The following is a 22,999-nucleotide window of genomic DNA, read 5'->3' as shown; positions in this document are numbered from 1 at the left end:
GGTTGGCATTTAGCCATTTTACGTCGGCAAAAAAATACTGACGTTAATTTTTTCGTTTTTTGATTCACCTCTGCAATCAACAATTTCAAATCTATATTTTTGTTTTTTTATTTTTGCATTTAGGGAATACCCTCTTATGCCGATATAAATCAGTATATATTTATGACAGATTCAAAGCAATTGACGGATTCTATAAACTTCGAAAAAAAATGTCATATGCAAAGATAAAATTCGCCTCAGCAAAATTTTGCTGACACAAACTTAGTTTTTTCAAATCACCTCAGCATTCATCTCCGCACTTTACCTGTGCCAACGTCAATCAGAAAAACTGTTACAGCGGCGATTTGAATAAATATTTTGCACATTTTATTGTTCTGACCGTAACCCTATTCGTACTAGGCTTTTTGGGGCTGTTCAGGAGGGGGGATTCCCCCTCCATAATTTCAAAAGTATAAATGCCAAGGCATTGAAACTTGCCTAGATAGTCAATCCTAACATGCATAAAACAACAACAAGTGACAGGTGATGACGCCATCAAATGTCTCATGACATCATCAGATCTCCTTCGGAGTGGTTAAGTTCAATAGATTGAATACACATAATGGCGTTTTATATTGCCTATGACACCTGTTACCACCTGTTGTTACCACCTGTTAAAAACATTTCCATTGATCCGTTGGGACCAAATTTTCTAAAAAAAATTAGAATCTTAATCCCACAAAAATTTTAGTGGGATTAAGATTAGTGCAAAGTACAAATAGTGTTAAACATTTTTGACTCATTTTAAAATACTTTAGATTTAAGAAGGACTAAGCAATCTGCTGTCGCGATAGTAATATTTTTTAGCATGAAAGTCACGATCAATCGTGGGGTTAACTTTTACTATGCATTGTGATTTCCCCGATCTACATCATAAACATCATGATACATCTTATAATAATCACTTAATTAATGTTATGAGAGAATAACGCCATTAAAAAAAATATATAATTGTTTTTTTTTAATTAGTAGTTGGAAGAAGGTGCTTGAACAGAAGGAGTTAATAAAGTTTATATATATAATTTATTTATCATTGTTTGGATTGTTCGGGTCTATGCAGGTTTTTTCAGGCAAATACTTGAATTTTTTTGAAACGCCAAACTTGCCCGAAAACGCTCGCACCTTTTACAGTGTATGCCACTTATCGGCACCCTTGTGATCACTGTTTTGATGAGATTGGTACATCACCAGACCACTGTTGACGACAAGCCTGTTGCTCTGACTCTCCATGATGGCAGCAAGGGAAATTTCAATGGGTAAGAATGGGTAGGCCGGCTAGTGGTTGTTTAGAATTCAAATGATAAATTAAGGATATGTTTTGACCAGAGAGATTTACACAAAGCCATTATTAAAAAGCATCACTATAAAGCTAGCTACCTAGCTACAATTGAAGAATTTTTGCAGAAATGATGGATGCTTTGATACTTCACAAAACTTGATGCAAGCAGTGGTTTACTGGCACATAAAAGTTGACAATGAATCCTCGAACTACTTACATTTGCAACTCCGTTTTATGCTACTTCCGTTTGGGATCCATCATTAAAAACAAATATTATAGCTAGCTATAGCTAGCTAGGTATTAAACAAATAAAAGATTTTACCTAGCTACCAAATTGTTTACAAAAATAATTACAACAAAAATAATACAACCTAAGATTGCCTTATCAATTTTAAATTTATAATAAGACTTGTACGCCTGAATAAACAAAGTGGTTTCTTTCTCACATTATGAATTCTGGTGGTCAGGAAAGGAAGATCGGAAACCATTATGGGAGACAAAATAACGAGGTTGTATTTTTTCATGTTACGCCATCACGAAATAGGTTATTTGGGCAAACTTCATTACTAGTGTTTTAATACGCATTTCCCGAGATCGATGATGTAATATAATCCTCGTTTTAAAACGTAGGCCCGTACTGACAAGAATACACAAAATACACACAAAAAAGACAGATCATTCTCTCATTATGAATCTTAATGCGGTTTGGGGCATGGTCTCTAATTAGTTTTGATGTTGTAACAGCAATGCCAGGATTTATAAGTGGAGAGCTGAATCAGTAGTAGGAAGGAGTGAATTTAAGTTCCTTTGACACCTTTACCCCGTCAAACCCCCGCTTCCACCACCTCCACCCCCACCTAAACCCCTACCCTCCCAAAATCGATAAATCCGACGGCATCCGAAAAACAAATCCGATTCCGATAAAATCCAACGCATGCGCAATAGCGACTAGCGGGAATAATGCTGACATCAACACAAATAGAGATTGCGCGAGTGAGTAGGGGAGAGTCCCTAGAGTTGTGACTGCTAGTTGAGGCAGGGATATAATAATAAACATGAGCCGACATCATGAGAATGCAACTCACGATCGTTTCAAGATGCAGAAAGTGTGTATCAAGGTGGTTAAAGAATATCCCAGAGCGCTCGGGGTTATCCCGGATATCCTTAAGACACATGAAATGTGTACGAATGCTGTTCAAGATAATCCCAGGGCACTCGAGGGCGTTCCAGACCATTTCAAGACTCAGGAAATGTGTACGGAGGCCGTGCATGATGATTCCGAGATGCTCGAGTTCGTTCCGGATTGGTTAATGACCCAGGAAATGTGCACGAGGGCGGTTCAAGAGAACCCCTGGCTACTCGTGGTTATTCCGGACAATTTCAAGACACAATAGATGTGTGCTTGGGCTGTTTGGCGCGTGCCTTTGCTACTAGAATACGTCCCGGAGCATTTAAGATCCCAGGAAATGGTCCACTGGGAGCCCTCGTGAGATTTTAGTATAAGGCATGGAGATCACTGACTATCTTACAACCCGAGGTTGTAAGATAAATGCAACAATGCGATGAGTGTGAACGAGTACTCGACACCTATGACAGATGCTCCTGTTGACGAAGGTTCTGTATAAAAGCTAAGCTGTTGTGCTAGCACTGCTACCAAGAGTACATCACGTATAATGGTGATAGCTGTCCATGTGATGCTAGTTGAGGTTTTGTTTTCTACAATAAAAGACATGTCTGACAAAATGAACAAAACACTAAACTTTTCCGGAATCGAAGTACCAACCACGAACCTCTTGTTCAATGCAGACTTGAAAATCATGAAACCTTCCGAAGTCGATGTGAACAAGGTCGTGATCTCGTCGATGGTCGACTTTTAACTCAATGACCACACGATCAAGTTTAAGTGCAATGTGTCAAAAGACAAGATCACATCCCTCTGCATCCAGGCTCCCTAGCAGAATAGCTATGGTATCCAAAAATATAACGAGACCGCCAAGTGGAAAGTGTGCTTTATCATCGACCCAGAAAATGCAAAGCAGTCCGCTTATATCGAGTGCATGCAAAAGATTGACGCCCGGATCTGTGAGCTCGCCAAGAACTACAAGCACCCCATGATCAAGCACAAATCAGATAACTCCCCGATCAAGGAGAGATCAATTCCCACCTTTTGCCAGCAGAGCACAAAGTATGAAGACGGTAAACCAGTCAGGAAGATAACCACGCCATTCTTCAACAGGCACCGGCAGCAAGTGAATCCGGTGAATTATGAAGGGAAGAGGCTTTCCATGGTGGCAGCCATAACTTACAGAGATGTGTACCTTTCGTCTAACACCATCCCAGAAAGGAGCCTCGAGATTCGGCAAGCGATAATCACTGGGGCTCACGACATACCAAAGCAATCGCTGATGATTGATGTGGATGAGGGAGATTTTTCAGAAGAAGAAGCCGAAAAATTTGACTCTCTACCATCCGACGACACCGTAGACCTCGAGTAAGAAATGACAGTCAATCAGGTAGTAATCAGGTGAACCTTCTGGTTTACCTGATCAGCGCTTAGGGTGTTACTGAGTTGTAGTTGATGTAAAGGTTGGTATTCAGCCATAGAAACAAACATGAACTACGTTAAGGCACTGAAATAAGAAGCGAATGCACTAAAGGTTCGTAACTACTCAACTATGAAAAAAGCTGAACTCCTCGAAGCAATCCGCAAGGTCAAAAACAAGGACGCTTCTACACAAACAGATGGTCCCTATTGCGAACCTTGCGTCACGATCGCTTGGCAGAAAAATCTCGAAGAATTACTCGAGACAGCTCTCTGAAAAGCAGTGATGCGTCGTACATAATGGTGACTACATCATCGATCGTGATACTGGAGAAGTACTCTAAATCGTCTAGTATGTTGAACAACACACTAGATTATGAATAAGCCGGTGGCTCCTCTAAGTACCGCTGACATACTGAGCAGATTAAAGTTTTTTCAAAAGCTCGTTCTTCGCCTCCTCACGCCCTTTTGCGACAAGCTTCACACGTTCCCGTTCATTTGAGTCCACGATCTTCCTGACACACTGTCTGATCTGCTTCTTCAGCACCATGTACTTTTGCTTTTCCTGCATGATTAGGCTGAACTCGTAGTCGCTGATCACACCATTCTCTACGGCTTTCGAAATCAAGTCAACGATAGAGTTCAACTTGGTCTCCGCTAGTAGTCTGATGCGCTCATGCTTTCTACCCTTGACACCTAGGGGGGGGGGGGGGGTAAACAGGGTTATTGAAACTCCACGTCAACATATCTCCCCATGCGTTTAGCTCTTTGGTGGGGAGCATGGCTAGTATCTTGGATTTATTTCCGTTAAGTAAGGCATGGGTTTCGTCCAACTGGTGACAAGTGAGTCTCAGCCGCTGGTAGACGTCGGTCTTGTAGAAGCTGTCATGGTCGCCCTCGGTAAACATTGCTTCTGTATGAAGATTATATCTCATAAGGTCCAACAGTGATTTATCGACTATTGCAACGTACCCCTTGCGAACCCTAACCCTGCACATTCCATTCCTGAGTACGAAGAACTTGATCTTGTTCCCTGCTTGGTTGTTGACTATGGTCACGAGATCCTCGATCCTATATAGACCCTTCTCGATCGTGATGAGGGATTCAAAAGCCCCAACATTAAAGTTCCCATCATCGGTCGACCCAGACACCGCTTTATGAATCTTGATATTGTTCTTTTTTTCTAAAAGATTCAGCCACATAGAGCGGATACTGATCGGTTTCAGAGCTATCCTCGTATCCTGGCCCAGGTACTCCTCAAATATCGTAGGGTTCTCTATATCTGTGACGTAGAGTTGCTTCATGTTTGTTATAAAAATGATGAACATGTACTCGTATAATCCGAGAGCAAAGTACAAGTCCAACAGAGGTGAGTGGCCTCTCGGTAAAAGCTAGCAACCATGCAAGCAACGATGAAGAAGATGCGATCGTAGCAGCGTATGGGAACACCATTTGCATCCCCATCGGCAAAGTGTTTGAGTTGACGAGGAATCTACCATTCTATCAAGCGAGTTTATATGATAGGTTACAGTTTGTACTGCTGGTACACCAAACTAACGGTCTACCGAAGCTAAACCAGCCGATGCTGGTTACAAGATCACCAACATCGCGTTCGAATTCGATAAAGTGACAAACAAAGATCTCGCGAGTGCTATGATGTTTCGATACTCGAAACTCGCCCTGCCCTATGAGCGTGTATTCCGCAGCAAGGTTATAAAGATGAAGAAAGCTGATACCTCCTACAACCTCCAGATCAACAATTCTGCCAGGTCTGTGAAGGGCGTTTTACTGTTGTTCGTGGACCCCGGAAAAGTGAATGCGTACAGTGGAGCCAACGGGACCTTCTACAACCCAAAGTTAGAGAAAATCGTGATCACGGTGGAAGGTGAGCCGAATGAACTTTACTCGCATGCTATGCTCCCCAAAGATCATTTTGAACAAATCGTTGAACTCTTCGGATTCCACAATAGCAAAGAGACTATCGGTCGGTTCTTTACGGAGTAGTCCAGATCACAGTCTCCATGGTTCTTGCCGACCCTTGCAAAGCCTTAGCGATGCCATCACTCTCCACATGACCAAGAAAAATACCAAGAAAGATAACGATACAAGTGAGGATATCCGTTGTTATGTGTACTTGCTCCAAGATGCGCAGTTGAACATCTTGGATTGGCGCTTCCACTCCGTGGAATACTAGAAATAAACAATGGCAACCTTGGCCGTAATGGCAGGAGGAGAGATTTTAAATGCGCTTGCATTCTCGGGAAGTAACTATCTATTCAGCAAACTTTCTGGGCATGGAGAGGAAGAAAGGAAGCGTCATGCTAAAGCTATCGAACAGCTCCAGACAGCCCAAGCACAGTGGGTGCGGGATCGTCAAGCGAAAATTGATTGGTACAACAAGCAACGAGAGCTTCAAAGACAAGCCGGTAAAAGCTTGGATGAACTGGATGCAAGCATGCGAGAGTACTATTTCGCGACGATCGAGAAGGCCCCTAAGTTATCCGACTTCTACACACCAAGCGAACAGCGACAAGACGGTGAGCTGACATTCATCGTAGGATCCTTGGCTCTGCTCGGTTTCGCGGTGTACAAGTATATGTAAGGAACATTTTTTCGAGATTTAATAAACATGTCGAAAGCACATACACACCGGAACATCTCTAAACTGGTCGAAAAGTCACTCACATTTACTCACATTTCACAATTACAAAGCCCAATGAAATGCACCAATTTCACTTGCTCTACATGCCCCATGACAAGCTGTATGAAAATACGTACAAATGAATCCTCACAGGCATCGACGTGGCTTCGAGGTATAAGGTAGCGAGGCTTTTACGTACCAAAAAGGCTAGCGAGGTTGCGGACATGCTCAAGGACATATACAAAGAGGGACCTTTACGGTATCTGAGTACATTCCAGTGCAACAACGGCGCCGAGTTCAAGTCAGACGTGAGCAAGCTCCTGGAAGGTAAGGGTGTCGAGATCAAGAGGGCTACCACGAAATATCACCACACTTTCACAGCGTTCGTCGAATCGTATAACAAGGTGCTCGCCGAGAGGCTCTTCAAACCTCAAGATGCGCAAGATTTGGTCAGTGACGAGCAAAGTACCACTTGGGTTAAGCACCTCTATACTATTGTCAAGAGTTTGAACAACACCAAAACCGCGATGATAGGGATGAAGCCCTCGAAAGCGATCAAGCTCGAAGAGGTGCCGTAAGGTAAGGAAAAGCATGATGAGAAACCGTTATCCGATGATGGTCTATACTTGTATCTGCTGCGGCCTGGACAAGAGCACGGTGATGCTAAAAGACGTGCGACAGACGCTTGGTGGAGCAAAAAGACGTATAGACTCGATCGTATTGTGACTGGTACACGTCTCCTATACTATTTGGCAGATGGGCCTGATCGCAGCTTTGTGGCAGAGGGGTTGATGCTAGTGCCAGAGGGTGTTGAAGTACCTCCGGAGTATGTAAAAGAGTGGTAAATTTCTTGAGTCCGAAGGCCATTTCACCGGTTCACCGGCTGCAGGTGAACCGCTCAGTTGATATTTATGCTTGGGTGTACTCAGATCTGAGTACACCGTGTCTGGGTGTAGGTACTTGGATCTAAGTACCTCCCGGAGATCGGTAATAGCGTGGTTTTTCCGCCTATGCGTGTCTGATCAGTTGTACCCGTCAGGTACAACTGATATCCGCGTCACTCCAAAATTTTCAAGGTCCGAGGATGTTCCAATCTTACATACAAGCACGCATGTTTCGACTTTTTGAGCTGGGTCTTGATCGACTCCCAGTCGTTGATCATGTTGATCACGCTGCGTTCGTGGGGGTACTATATAAACAATTGCTTCTTTTGGCGTCTTAGGTTCTTTGGCAAGGCCGCATAGCACTGCGTTAATAACCACAAGCTGTGCCTCCTATGCCTCCTACTGATAACCAGCTCGAGCAGGGGTTGACGCTTCTTATCCAGGCTTTCGTCAGCGATCACATCATCAACGATAAACAGAGTCTCCTTCCCTGCTAGGAGCTTTGATAGTTGCTCGATACAGTCGAACAACTGGTCTTTGGGATCGATTAGGAACACATAGTCATCCTTCCACAGCGATGCTCTATCTATGTAAGTTTTGTTCCAGCGGATGGTGGGGCAGAGGATGACAACGTTGAAGAAACGGTGTTTATATTCATTCTCTAAGAGGTCGAGCACTCATTGGGTTTTACCACACGAGATAGGCCCTGTAAAAATTGCTGTGTGAGACTCTAGCACCACATACAGATTCATATTTAATCTATCTGCCTTGGGCAGACAGAAACCTTGTGAGGCGCTTACTTAGGTTCTGGTACTATGGAGGCAGGAATGCACCCCCTGGAGACGGCCATCTCGCGGCTAGCGCGTCCAGCTGAAAAATAAGCGATCATCTTCATCCGGTCGCTGGTATCCAGCTTGGTGCTGGGGGTCGTAATGCCCAGGAATTTTTTGCCAGCCATGGCATACGCGAGCGTGAATCCGAGGTCCACGACACTCTCGTACAGCATGTCGATGATTTTCTTCTCTTTGGGGGTCACATTAGAACTCATGTTTATATTATCGTTTATAATGTTTATATTATGTTTATATTATTAGATTATCGCATGTGAAAAAGTCTTTATCGGGTTAGGTTGTAGGCTCTCGCTGAGGATGCTGTGGTGCACGTGTTTCGGCAGGCTGTTGGGCCGCTGCGGGCTGCTTACAGAAAATATAGGATCCAACTCTTACACAGGCGAGTATAGCAACGATGCTTCCACCAATGTATACACTGCCTGACTGTATAGAAGTGCCTCCAGAAGAGGTTTTGACTGTAGATTCTATTGTGCCCTCTTGTTGCTTCAGTTTCATCTTTTCCTTCTTCAGTGCCGCCAATTTGTGACCCCACGCGACCTTCCCTGGGTGCTTTGCTGGCTTTGTTATGACTGTTACTTCTTGTGGTTGAACTTCGTCCATTTCTTATCCACCCCTTCGAACCAAATCTTCCCTCGTACTCTAGTGAATTCCTATAAGGTCTCGTCTCTAAAACACCCACCCATGTACACCCAAATCAGAAGATGTACTACCCCAATCCGAATAACGCATGGATGGTAACTTGTATAAATCTCGTGTCATGCTCTTTAAACGCTCGTAACGTTCACGATTGTCCATGTGTATCTTTGATAGACTATTTCCCATTGTTTTCTTGATTAACCTTCTCTTCAACCACCTTGGATGTTGATAGTTGGATGTGATTATGCGCAGCGACTAAAAGAGGTGTCAAAAACTTGCCAAAAGCTGAATAGACCAGTATCCCCAAGTCAGCCATAGAGTCCTTGATGATATGGGGTCCTCTTCCAGATCTTGACGTAGCTTATCAGGACTATCAAGAGGAACCACGCTGCTGAAAGCTTTGGTATACATGCTAATGGCGTGACAGGAGAGTGCCTTCGCAGTCTTCTCTCCCTTCTCCTGAATCTCACGCTGAATGTACTCGGCATGTATCTTGTCAATAACCTCGTGTGAGGCCTTGTCGAGGAAGGCTTCTGTGCACTTCTTTGGTAGGAGATGTGCCTTACCTTTACGTGCATCTTTCAAAGCCTGGCGCTTGTCAATAGGTTTTTCACGTTGATCAAGGGTTTCTACAGGTGTATCATCAAAAATTTACAGAGCGTACGCTAGTAGCACGGCGATTAGTAACAAGACTTCCACCATTTATTAACACCCTATGCGCAAAGGTGTAGTCGCACTACACCTTTTGAACCACGTGGTAAAGCGCGCTATTACAATCCATTACACGGAGATATATCGATGACCTTTCGTTTGATTATCCTCGACCCACATTGGCTGCATGTTAGTATAGTGGAGCCTTGCTAATCGCACCTTTTCGCTGGGGTATTCTCCGTTCTCTCTATATTTGAGTGGTACCTTGTGATCAAACTGCCACTGCCCCTGGTTGTTCCAGGTCATCCCGTCTCTGAATTGAGCCTGGATATGACCAATAAATGTGCAGATACCACACCCCAGATACGCGATGGATGCTATCTCTGTATCACACCTTATCATTGTGAATCCTGTTTAGAATAACGTTATAAATATAACCAGGTTTCTCGTTTTTCATGGTGACACTTTGCAAGTTCCCGCCACGCCTTCTGGGTATCGATGCATTTGATGCACCATTTCGTTCGCAGGCCGTCCCTTAGCTTGAAGTTATCGAGTTGTCTGGGTTGTTTATATCTCGTACATTTTTTAACATCCTCCATCTTGTTGCTTTTTTGTGAAGCACCACTTCAAAAAAATCTGGACGGGAAAACCTCGCTAGCAAACCAGAAAAGAATGGTCTTGCACTTTCTGGGATTGTCATAGATGTGAGATCTAATGGCTGTCACATTTTGCTCGTGTTCCTGCAAAAGACGATCGCGGAGCCTCCGGCCATGCCTGTCTGCAATAGTTCGTAAGTCTCATTTCTCGTGCACTCACCGCAGGTTTTTTGAACATCGATGCAGTTGTCTTGACATTTGTGCCTGCAGCGTTCTCCTGGCGCATAGAGCTCAAACTCGGGGTTCAAGCGCAAAGACTTGTTCAAGACGTATCGCATCGACAAACCCGGAATGCTAACAGCACCCTTGAGAAGGTCAATCTCATCCCCGTAGTATGTGTTGTGGGTCTTGTCTACGGCATCGACGAAGGGTAGCACGTCTGCCAAGTTGTACCTCAGCCAACCAGTCAATCATAGTGACACAGCCGCGCTTGTAGAACTCCTCCCTGAAGGCTTGGTACTCTTCGGGGTAGAGTGTGTTTTTCCCGCTGAGACTGCTATAGAAGACCTCGTGCTCGACAGGGCCAACATGGTTCAGCTTGTTGTAGGCCGTCAACCACTCGTATGGAAACACTAGCTTTTCAAGTCTACATTCTAACGACTTGCACCAACCATTGTAACTAATGCCGGGCGCGAGAAAGTTTTTTATGTCGAGAAATTTGAACTTTGAAGTGGTGAGAAACATGTAGTCGTTATCCTTTTTAGCCACAGCGATCCTCTCGTTATTGTCTTTGGCAATTTGCTCGACAAAATACCGCTTGATCATGTTGATGTCATACTTTCCGCTGTTGAAGCCTATCACAGCCACTTGGTTCACCCACTCATTCCAAGCTTGTTGGGATTGGTTGGAGAGCATGTCAAAATCCTCTGGTTTGGGGTACAGTCTTTCGACTTCTTCGACGATGAGAGCCTGTCTCTGCTCGAGTTGCTCAACGAATTTCCGCACCAACACCTTGGGATACTCGTGCACTAAAGCCTTCGTCGCCGTAAAAGACTTTCTCTGACTTACTCGGCATGCGCTTGATTTTCTCACCCATGAAAATGATCATAGTCTTGACACCTTCGCACTCGTTCTGCTTGTGCCGCGCGAGGTTTTCAGATCTGGTGAAAATTTGGGTTCAAGCCTCGCATTCCCAGCGCTAAGTCAAAACATCCATCTTCTTGATGTAGAAGCAATGACCATCCAGCATGCCGAGATCGATTGTGTCCAACCCCTTCTTGTACTGGTTTTGACCATAGACGAGCCGCCATGGTGCCTTGTCGAAGTTCGTCTTGGGTTCAAAGACCCTGATGGTGATCTTGAAGTGTTTAGCGATACCCCTCAAGCTTGGAGTCTTCGTAGTACTCGCGTGCTAATTTGAGAGCTTCCCGCGTGATACGCTTTTCACGCTGCGTTGCTCTTCCCGATAGTGAACGGCTAGTCATCTCCAGAAGCACAGGCTGTCGGTTCTTTTATTTTCTTTGTCAAAATTTTGTGACTCACAACGAGTCATAAAAATAATTAAAATTGAGCATTATGAAAAATTCAAAAACCAATTGAAATACAACAATTGCAATTTAACAATATCCACAATATCTCTGTACCTGTACTACAATGTTGTATCAAAGCAGCGTCAGTTACTGCTTATTGTCCACAATGCTTGGAAAATTTTAGGTTTCGAAATGGACCCTACTATGAAGGGTTTGAGTACCCTGAAGATAAAGACCTTTTATATAGAGTAGCAGCAGGCAAAAAAGCATGGGCAACATTCGCAAGGCTTGAGATCGACATGGTACTAGAATATGATATACAACGCCTAGGACTGCGTATTGTTGATGCGGATGGAACAGATGCGGTGTTATATGTTAGGTAAACAAAAATAAAGAAGCATGGCTATCAGATGTGGCGGATTTGGAAAAAATAAGCGACATCCTAGACTTTCCTATAGCAGATAGACGGTTGGTTGACATCGACCTTGATAGTGAGCCATATGTTATAAAATGGATCGTCTATGGATATCCGTTCTATACCTTACATCCTTATGATTATTTGCGAGATCCGGCTGAAGATGATCCACATGACGATGATACAGATGATGATTGGGATGAAGATGATTAATGAGGACTTAAATATTTTTTATGGCTTATCAAACCCACAAAAATAATTAAAAAACCTACCATTCCTTCACATATTCGGGAGGTATTTCGACATCCTCTGGGACTAGCACTAATTCCTTTGCGACGAAACTTCGATCAGGCCCGTCTTTTAAATAATACAGGACCCGACTATTTGGTTCTGCTACAATGTGATCAAGTCTACACATATTTTTACTCCAAAAAGCATCAGTTGCACGTCTTTTCTGGTCTACGTGCTCTTCTCCAGGTTGGAGCAGATAAAGGCACAACCCATCCTCAAGCAAAGGTTTTTCCTCCGCGTATTCTGCACTTTTTCGAAGTGGTACATCATTCAACTTCTTTGACGGTTTGATACCAATCATTGCAGTCTTGGTGTTGTTGAGATCTTTACACTATAGTGTACAGGTGTTTAACCCATGTACTACTAGTCTCCTCAGTGACCAACTCTTACGCATCCTGGGGCTTGAAAATTCTTTCCGCAAGCACTTTGTTATATGATTCAACGAACGCTGTAAAGGTATGATGATATTTGGTGGTAGCTCGTTTATTCTCCACCCCTTTATCTTCCAAACGTTTTGGGACGTCTGATTTAAATTCTGACCCATTATCGCTTTGAAAAATTGTAGGATAGCGTAAAGGACCCGCCTTGTAAATATCCTTGATCATGTCTGCAACCTCGCTGGCTTTTTTCGTACGTAGAGGACTCGTCGTCATATCGTGAAGCTACATCGATCCCTGTTAGGATATACTTGTATGTATTCCCATAAAACCTTGTCATGAGGCATGTGCAAGAGATCAAATTGGTGCATTTCGTTCGGTTTTGTAATTGTAAAATGGGGATAGTCAATCTGTTTTGGTCCTCGAATATGTCGTAGCCATAGGAGCTGCTGAGACAACCAGTGTACGACTCTTTTACGAGGTAATTTGCTCTCTTCGGCCAGTAACTTAACGATGTTCTGGTTTGTAATAAATACTGCTCAATTTTTTTGAATCTCCCTCTGTAACGATATGTTGTTTTGACATATTTATTATATATTAAAACATGTGTTTTTTATAAATATTTATACGTCTCAAAACCTAGAAGGGCCAAGGATCCAACGATAAAGGTTAATTCACCATCTTGTTGTTGTTTGGATGGTGTGTAAAAATCAGAAAGTTTTGGTTTATTTTTGATCGTTGCAATGTAGTATTGCCGCATTGATTCATCGATTTCCTTTAAATCCTCCCCAGCTTGTCTCTGCAATTCTCGTTGTTTGGTATACTAGTCGATTTTTGCCTGTCCTCACCATGCCCTGAGAGTTTACTGAATAAATATTTACTAAATAAAATAAGCCAATGCTTTAATCACACCCCTGCAACAACAAGAGCACCAATAGTTGCTATTTATAGGTAACGGTTGCCTTTTCCAATAGCACTCGATGCACATTTTATTCTGCTGCCCATTGAACTTGAAATTGTCTAAGGGATAATGGTGATTACATTGTGTGCATTTCTTACTCTCTTCCATGTTCTTTTGTGTTTGCCTATATGACAAACACAAAATTTACTGGACATTATTACTATTTATTTTTTAGGGACGGTACTGGCGGGTATCCATCCTTTTTTGACTGCCATTTCCCGGCTTGCTCTTCCTGCAGCAAAGTGTGATGTCATTTTCATCACATCCTCCATGTCCATTTTGGCAGAAGGTCGTGTAATTCCTAGAAATTTCTTACCCGCAAGGGCATATGCAAAAGTAAAACCGAGATCTACTACTGTCTCGTATAACATACCAATTATCTTTTTCTCATAAGGCGTAACGTTTGTCATTTTATTATATGGGTTTAATTCATTTTAAATATGTCAATTTTTTTTGATTTTAACAGGAGGCGGCTGCACCGATGATTTTTCGGGCTGATTCTGCTGCTGTATTCCGTGTTGTTAAAAAATTTATAATAGGCGGAAAACACTACCATTATCACAAAAATACCAACCGCTGCCGTCCTTCTGAAACTGCGGTAGTACTGAACCCAGTACTTATTGAACTACTTGACGAAGTACTACTCTTTACTTGATCTTTGTTCTTATGCAAGTCCTCCTTGTTCTTACGGTTCCATTCGGCAAGTCTCTTCCCAGCAGCAACACGACCTTCATTTTTCTTTGTAATAACTTGTTTTAGTTCTTGCTTGTTCTCACTCATTTATTTTATTAGTATTATTTTACAGAGGATGACCTCTATAAAAATTTAAATCACACTAATCTCAAACCCCTTTCTCATAATAGAATTTTGATTTTTTTTCGCCTAATTCCAACTCATGAGCTGGAAACCTACCTGCGGGTGGAGTGAGTATGATTTTTCGCTTCATATCAAGGCCATAGCTGAGCCATGCATCAAAGCTTGGATGGAGTCCATGCTTAACCTTCAAGTGCAATTTTGTCATGTTTGATTATATTTTTCATATAATCCTGCAACTTGTTTTGACATATTATTCCTTCCCCATTATCTTTTTCTTCTTCCACGGTTTCATTTGTTCTTTGATTGGACAAAACTTCAACATGATTGACTGTATGAGCAACGACGAGAAGGGGCGCTAAAATTTTCAAAACGCAGCGTACACGAGGATACCTAAGTCAGCCATCGAATCTTTGATAATTGGATCGTCCTCGATATATATTTTTTTAAATTTTCAGCACTGGTGTTGTACAACGTTACCTACAACATTGGCGTAAATACTAATTGCATGGGAAGACAGTGCTTTGACCGTTTTTCTTCCTTCTCATGGATTTCACGTTGAACATATTCAGAATATACTTTTTCAATCGCGTCGTCTGGCGCCTTGTCCACGAAGCCCTCAGTACATTTTTTTGATAATAGATGCCCCTTGCCTTAACGTATAGCATCCTTCAAAGCTTGACGTTTTTCGATAGGTTTTTCTTGTTGTAAGGATTCCGGAAGAGTATCAACAACATCAAAACATAAGAATATACGGTACGATACATATATACGGTAGAATTATTGTAATACATAGCATCAACATCAATATCCCATTCACGTTTCATTTACCGATTTACTCATCAGAGTAGTCGTACCAAACAGCCAATGTTGAGATCATAGTACCTGACTTTTTAGAGATTTATACCCTTGTCTAGGCATTTAAGCATTTTTTATAATCGTCAATGTTGTTTGATTTTTTAATTACGCATTTTTTAACACCCTTACATCGTTTGTCTTCCTTTTCTAATGTTTTATATGCATATAAGTTTGCCCTCAGTGCAACAAATTCTGTCATAATTTTTCCACCCAATTCGTCCTTCATCAATCCCACAACTTTTTTATTATTATTCATTCCAATTGGAAGTGACCTCCCGTCCTCCCCTGTATATCCACTCGTGTCAAGTCTCATTTCGACATCGCCCGCGATATCCCTATAAAAATTTTCAGTTTTGATATAATAAACGAAACTATCCGTGTCCATATAGCAGAGTTGGATTTTACTCCCATATTTTAGTTGCATGTAATCGTAATGAAACGCATACATGATCAGTTTACTCATATCTAATATAGCTTGCCCAAGATATACTAGTTTATTCATTTTAATCTCTGTTTTACCCATTTTAACACCAATTAAATTTTTGCTAAATGCATGAGCATCCTTAAAATTGGGCTTCATTACATATTTTTGATACGCTTTCTCGCTAGTGGCCAGTTTTATATCACGATGGTTGCGGATATTTTCCATCGTTTTCCCGGACAGGTTCATTAATTTAAAAAAGTCCTTTTCAAAATCGTTCTTAGCACCAGTCCTCAATTTGGTGTTCATATGAATATAAGGCTCGGTGCACTTTTTTGAGAATTAGATCATGTTTTAGTGCTTCGTTTAGCGCTCTAATATGCACGACATACTTACGCTCGTTTCGCAAGTTTGGTACCAATTTTTCCACCTTTGCAATCGTCATCCGCTCCGGCAAAAACGACAGCTCATTATTTTTTTTATGCAGATCCGCTGGGTAATCCATATCAACTTACAATATGTACTCGTGCTTATTTTTCTTCACTAGTTTTGCGATCCTTTGGGGTGTAAGCATATCGACATTAATTATCCATGTAAAGCCATGCTCTAGTAGATAACCCATCCGTAAAGATTGTTGACATCGAGGTATTGTAAGTACGACGATTCTTCATCCTTATTATATTGATCGCCCATGTAATTGTTGTTTGCCTTGGCATAGCGATGAACAGCCCGTACAATGCCACCTCGAATACCTTTTTCAAACATGAGGTGCATGTCAGGATCCGGGAGTAACTCTAACTCAATTCCATTTTAATGAAGCCTTCCATGCTAGTCCAGGAGCACTGTAAAAATGTGCAGGATCCAAGTTATAATTTTTAATGCATACACAAGCCATTGAAATTAGAATTTTTTTACGTCGGCAATAAAACTGCGGACGTGAGATACATTTCAACTGATTTGCGTCGGCAATTTTTTTTAGTGAAATTTTTTAGCTGGCAATAACTTTCGTCATTCACGTTTTATTAGAGGTAGACCTCTCATAATTTTGATGCATTGATCTCCTAAGCAAGTGAAAAATGGGAATTAGCATAACTTCCGGATGGTGAACTTTGTTAGTTTAAAAGACCACTGCCAACTGGCTTTTTATGTTTCGAGATAAATTCATTAGGTTAGAGCATCATTAGGTTGTATATCGCAGAAGTCGTCGGTGACATGCTTCGAAAATGCTTGTCACCGGTTTAACATGAAGCAAAACTGTACAGGAGACTCAATTGTTAGAGTCTTCGCAGAACATCTCTTCTCACAAAACCGAGGGCAGGGCTGAATTATTGCCTGCTGTGTCCTTTGGGAGAAAGAACTTCTGGACTTCTTTTTAATACGATATACAATTTTTTTCGATTATTATTACTAAACATATTTGATTTCTCTTTCCCCTTTTAAAAAGTTTTTTAAACTTTATTCAATTTTTTTTCTTTGGTATTACATTACGAGAACATTCGTCCGAAAGCTATATTAAGGTACACGACACCTAACCTCTCCCATGTTCTGATTATATTTAACTTGCATGGATGCACACTCTTCTCGCAGTATTCTCTGTGATGATGAAGTTCGGACTGACTTGTGGCATAGTTCCAAATGGTCTTCCGTTTTTCATTCGAGTCTCAGTGTAATGCACCAGCCGAGCATAAGAGTGTCAGCATGAAGGAAAGGGTCCCCGACTTTAATGTTCTCTATGCCTTACGTTCTTCATAATAACACCGACCATTTTTAATTTTGGCATTCATAAGCTTTTTGATTTTGGTGACGCTTTAGTTCAGCCTAATGGCCTAGCTTACTGGAAATCGAATTTAATTATCTTATAGTCGCATTGAGTGAAAGAAGCTCAAACAAAATCAAAATTATTGTTATTTAAAAATTTCACAACAAAATTACGTCGGCAATTTTTTTGCCGATGCAACAGCGGTATCTTCGTATTTAACGTCGGCAATTACGTCGGCAGTGCTGAATACAGACGCTAATTTTAAGGGCTGATACGCTCCTAAAATAGTACTAAGAGTACGTCGGTGGCAAGGTCATGGTAGTCACCGAGAGTCACTTGATCACCCTCTGGCGCGATACAATGCTAGGTCTTTGCGCATGCCTATAATCGATGTCAGATACGCAGTCCATATTCAATTGACTATAAATAGGGATAAACCCCCTTTCGAATCATTAATCGAAATATATCATCCTTATCAAAGAATTTTGCCATTGAGGGTAGGTTGAACTTTAATTTTTCTTGATTTAATTGTTTTACAGTTTCTAACTTACAATTTTTACAAAAAAGTCTTGCAAAATAATCATCATTTATACCCTTAAATTCTAAGCACTTACCCGTACAATGTTGACATTTCATATCACTAGTGTTTGTTCCAATTAAATTACTTGATAACTTATCTAAGCTTGATGCCATGAATTGAAAACTGTCGATAAATCGAAGCTCGATATTTTTTAATACTTGCTCCCCGCTAGAATTTGTAACGCCTGCTAATGGCACCATGATCTTGATGTTGAAACTTATATATTTCATATATTTTATTGGCTACTGTGGATACGTATATTAAAACCTCTTTATCTCATTTTCCAAGTGCCCTATAAATTTTTCAACGCAATCCTTGCTACGATATGTTGTCAGTGGATCTAGTACGTCTCCGACAAATGTGCTATATGTGCACCAGCCTTATGGTACATGCTTGTTTATTTTTATGGTCTTGCTTTCTCTGCGATCTTCCACTGGGATGACTTAACTTTCAAAATCGGCATATATCGCAAACGGGACCTTGAACTGCTGTTGACCATCCTGATATTTCATTCTTTGGGTTGATGATAGCCTTTTTTGTACTGATCCATTTAGGTAATTTTATATAGGATGATCCTCGTGTAAGCTGTAGTTTATGAAAATCGATATCCATGTGCATTATTCGATCGATTGTAAACCCGCTCTGTGGCAACGCTGGATTTTCCACATAAACCCTTATTTGTGCAAACATATTGTATCCAGCAGCTCATTTACATCACTGCCTTGAAATACCTGCATGAGTCTGCTATTAAATGGCTTTTCAGCTCTTGCGTATTGATCAATGTTCGCATACATATTGTATAAATCCTCCGCTCCTCCATCGAAATCTTCTGCATTAGGTTGGACAGCAAGCATGATCTTTTTTTATGATCCACATTGACAGTTGCATTTTAGCAGAACCCATATCTTCCACCTGTTCAATAATCAATTGCTCCACATGCGGTCGAATCAGGGCTAGATAGCTATCAACGTCAGCTTTTTTAACACCGGGTATCCGGAAACTTCCAAATGTTTTTTTGTAGTGCATGTTTATGCTCCTGAGGAGTGAGGTCAGCTGGCTCTTCGTATAAGTCGTCCTGAAGGTCTTCGATATGGTCTTTCTGTGCTTCCTGTTCGATCCCATCGTAAAGATTAAGTCCTTTTTTATTTCGTCCTTTACTTCTCGTAATAGTCGCTAACAATATCCCGCACACTCTGCAATCGAGTGGCAAGAGCATTGGTAGTGGATGCCACTGGTGCTGATACAGTATTGTATATTGCGCTGATTGCATTTCTAGAAAAACTCATTTTGTCTCTTTATTATATGAAAAAAACTTTATCCATAAATTCTTACATGGACAAATCTGGCACAGTTTTTTTGAATTAGGGGATTTCCCTAATTCAATTTGCGCATGATGACCAAGGAGTGTTTTTTAGTGATATATTTATACTGTTAACAATTTAATTGAGGTGCGCCAGAACCTACAAATATATTTCTCTATTTTTCTTTCATACACGTTACTTATCATATTGTAACATATGTTGAGCAAGTAATAACGTGAATAAATTAAAAAAAATCATATAATAAACAAAAGCAAGCTTGTCGCATAGTTTTTAGTTTAGACAGACATGCACCAACACAACACTTATTTCTTCAAATTGAGGCTTCGAACGTCTATCAATTATATATACATCAAGTTTTACTTTTTATGTATAAGATAAAACAGAACATAACACCAAAATTGTTTACTACCCAATTTAGTTCAATACAACATAAATATAATACCAGATTTTCAAAAAATAATTATGAAGTAGCAAAAATTTTATTAAAGTCTAGCACATTTTCAATTAGACATGGGGGACCATACCTTTGGAATACTTTTTTATCTCATGCAATAGACCTTTCCCGAATTTCCTAATTATGTCAAACTCAATTAAAGAGGTCGATACTAAAAATGATTTCTATCCCTAAGTTCCTTAGCAAAAGGTAGAACAAAATACCTAATTTCGTAAATATTTCTGTTCGTTAAGTGCCTCAATTGCGAACCGAAAAGTACGGTCAAACCCTTCATATAGCCGAGCTTTCCAAGAATAGCCTCGTTTTCAAAATAATTATTTTCTTTAAATCTACATAAAATCCAACCAGAATATTATATTGCTCTAAAAACTTCAGTTTTGTCATAATAATTTAATATTCTATCTTAATATCTTTATCTAAAGAGCATAGAACCATTATAAAGTTTTGGATGACGTAATAATTATTATAATTTATGAAATTCGGGAAAGGTGTATTAAAACAAACGAAACTCTTAAATTTTTTAAGAAAAACTTAAAAACAAAATTATTAACGACAGAACTTATAGACATTTATAAATATATTTAGATACACACTCGTATATAGACTTTTGTATAGTTAACATATTTCTTTACTATATTTGATATCTATTTTAATATTATTCGAACTCTCTCCTTTTTGCTTAAAAACGGGGCTTGGTGATAAGGCAACTTGTGCCTTCTTTTTGCCCCAGCCATTTTTGTAAATATTTAGAGAAATTAAAACCTGTAACATTTATATAACGGCGAAAAATACATATCTATCTATCTACAGTATTAGCATAAAAAGTACCGGCAATTAACATCTTCCTTCAACATGAGCTAAATTGATTGGTACAGCCCAGCTTTTCTATGAAAACTAGCCTTTAAAGATTACTTTCTAAAAGAATTGCTTCGTTTTGTTCTCTTATCTGCTTAAGAAAGAGAAAACCTTCAATGAAATTAGTTTGTTTACCGTAAAGAATGTCATCGATTCCACACTAAATGACACATCAGATTCCGAAGCGTCAAGACAATGTGGGATTATCTTTGGTACAGCCCTGGAATAGCCCAAATCAGCTAAAGATCTAAGTATTACTGTCCGGGTATGTGTTTTTATAGTGTTAGCGACTTTTGTTTGGGCAGACAGTGGAACAATATGTTCTGTTTTTGTGCGAAAATCGGGCGATGATAGATTTCTAGTTTTAGTACGAAAAGGAGATACTTCATTTTGTTAAGAGAGCTATTTTTGCAGCACTTAACAACTTTATCTAACGGGAAAAGCTAACAACGCAGCTGACTCTTTAATTATATTTTATTTTAAGGAGGTTCATCTTCTAATGTCAACACCTAGCCAGCTTCCAGAACACTGCCATACTTCGTCGACAACTGGAGAAGTTAAACCCTAAAATAGAACAAATATTTGGTTTACGTAACTCAGGTTCCACTATAAAAACCTGCAACAAACGCAGGAATATTGATTGGAGCAACAAAATGAAGTACCAAGCTTGTGCGGTATCAACCTTAACTTTGCTTATTTACAGTTTCTTTCGTACACTTGCAAATATCAGTTCGACCTCTCTTATTAATCGGGACTAATATGTTCAACGTGCAATTTTCTATCTGGTTAACAAAAATGTGGAAAAAAAAATCTCAATGGAAAATACACCGCTTTAATACTTTCCGTCTATTCTCCTACTTCAAAACAAAAACACTTGATCATTTACTTTTAAATTTGTCTTAACCCTATTCAGGCCGGTGGGGCGCAAAAATGCCCTACTTGGCATACTGTCGTTAATATCTCTGGAACCATAAATGGTATTACCCTGAAACTCACAGCACCTGACTTTTTATCATTTTGAAACAAAAATATAGAAAAAAAATTCAAAAATTTACAGCAGATAGTGTGCCACGCCCATTATGAAAGGCACTGTTCCAATTATGTTTAGCATATAATGGACTTAAAATGGTAACATTTAGGTTTATATGACTAAAGTTGTTCGAATAACTTGCGCCCTTCGCTTTTACCGCCCTTTGACGCCCGTGGGCGTTATAATTTAGTTTTCACGTGTGAATAATTTTTATAAGTATAAAAAAAAAAACACGTAATAAACTCCCCAAAAATTTATTTTTAAATGTGAATAATATTTGTTACGTTGGCGCCTCAAAGGGTTTTAATTTTAGCCAAAATAGCTAAAATGTTCATTTAATTATTAAAATTAAAATTATTTTCAATATTTGTTATGTGGCATTTTTCAACCTCGTTCCCTGGGTCTTGTGGCTCCTGAGCCTTTATAACGGGTGGATCAACTTCATCAAAACAAGGCAAAATCCCCTGGGAACGAGGTTGGGCATTTGTGTGGTTACAATCAAAACAACAAGTTGAATAAAAGATACGAATAAATAATCTGCATGTCTTATATTTATCTTAGGAAATTTTTGCGCGGAAGAGTGTCGTTACGCGCATGCTTATCAATTGGGCTGTCAGTAGGGATAGGGCACAAGCAATAAATAAATAAATTCATTTCAGCATTACTTCGAAAGTGTTTTTATTAGTAATTTTCTTTTATAACATCGGTGTCATTTTATTGATTGATAACATCTAAAACAACTACTCTTATAACCAAACAGAGTAGAAGTATCACAAATATGAAGCGTATTTATATTGGTGATGGGAGTTGCAGGTACATTGGTCACAACATACCGACAAACGTTGCGATGTTTGCTTTTTCAAAAGTTTTTTACTATGTTTGTCAGACCACTGGACTTTAACATCTGTTGCCTAGTTTCACATAAATCTAAATTTTGTGTATCTTTGTCCGTTGTCAACTTCTCACACTCTATTTTAAAATCTCGTAAAAATCTTTCCAAAACGAAGATTTATTTTTTCGCGTTTTCACCATTTTCAGATTTTGGAATTATTTTCATGAATCTACAATTTCGCAATTTTATTTCAGGCCTAAATGGACCGTATTGTGCCTAGAAATGAGGAGTTCCCGCGACATTTTTAATTAGGCATAATTTTCGATCTGTATATAATTTGTTGCTAAAATCTTGTGACTTTTCCTAATTAAAATATAGATTCT

Source organism: Hydractinia symbiolongicarpus, chromosome 3 (assembly GCF_029227915.1).
Source record: "Hydractinia symbiolongicarpus strain clone_291-10 chromosome 3, HSymV2.1, whole genome shotgun sequence".
Classification (NCBI taxonomy): domain Eukaryota; kingdom Metazoa; phylum Cnidaria; class Hydrozoa; order Anthoathecata; family Hydractiniidae; genus Hydractinia; species Hydractinia symbiolongicarpus.
The sequence above is the reverse complement of the archived record's forward strand: the minus strand, read 5'-3'. Positions refer to the sequence as shown.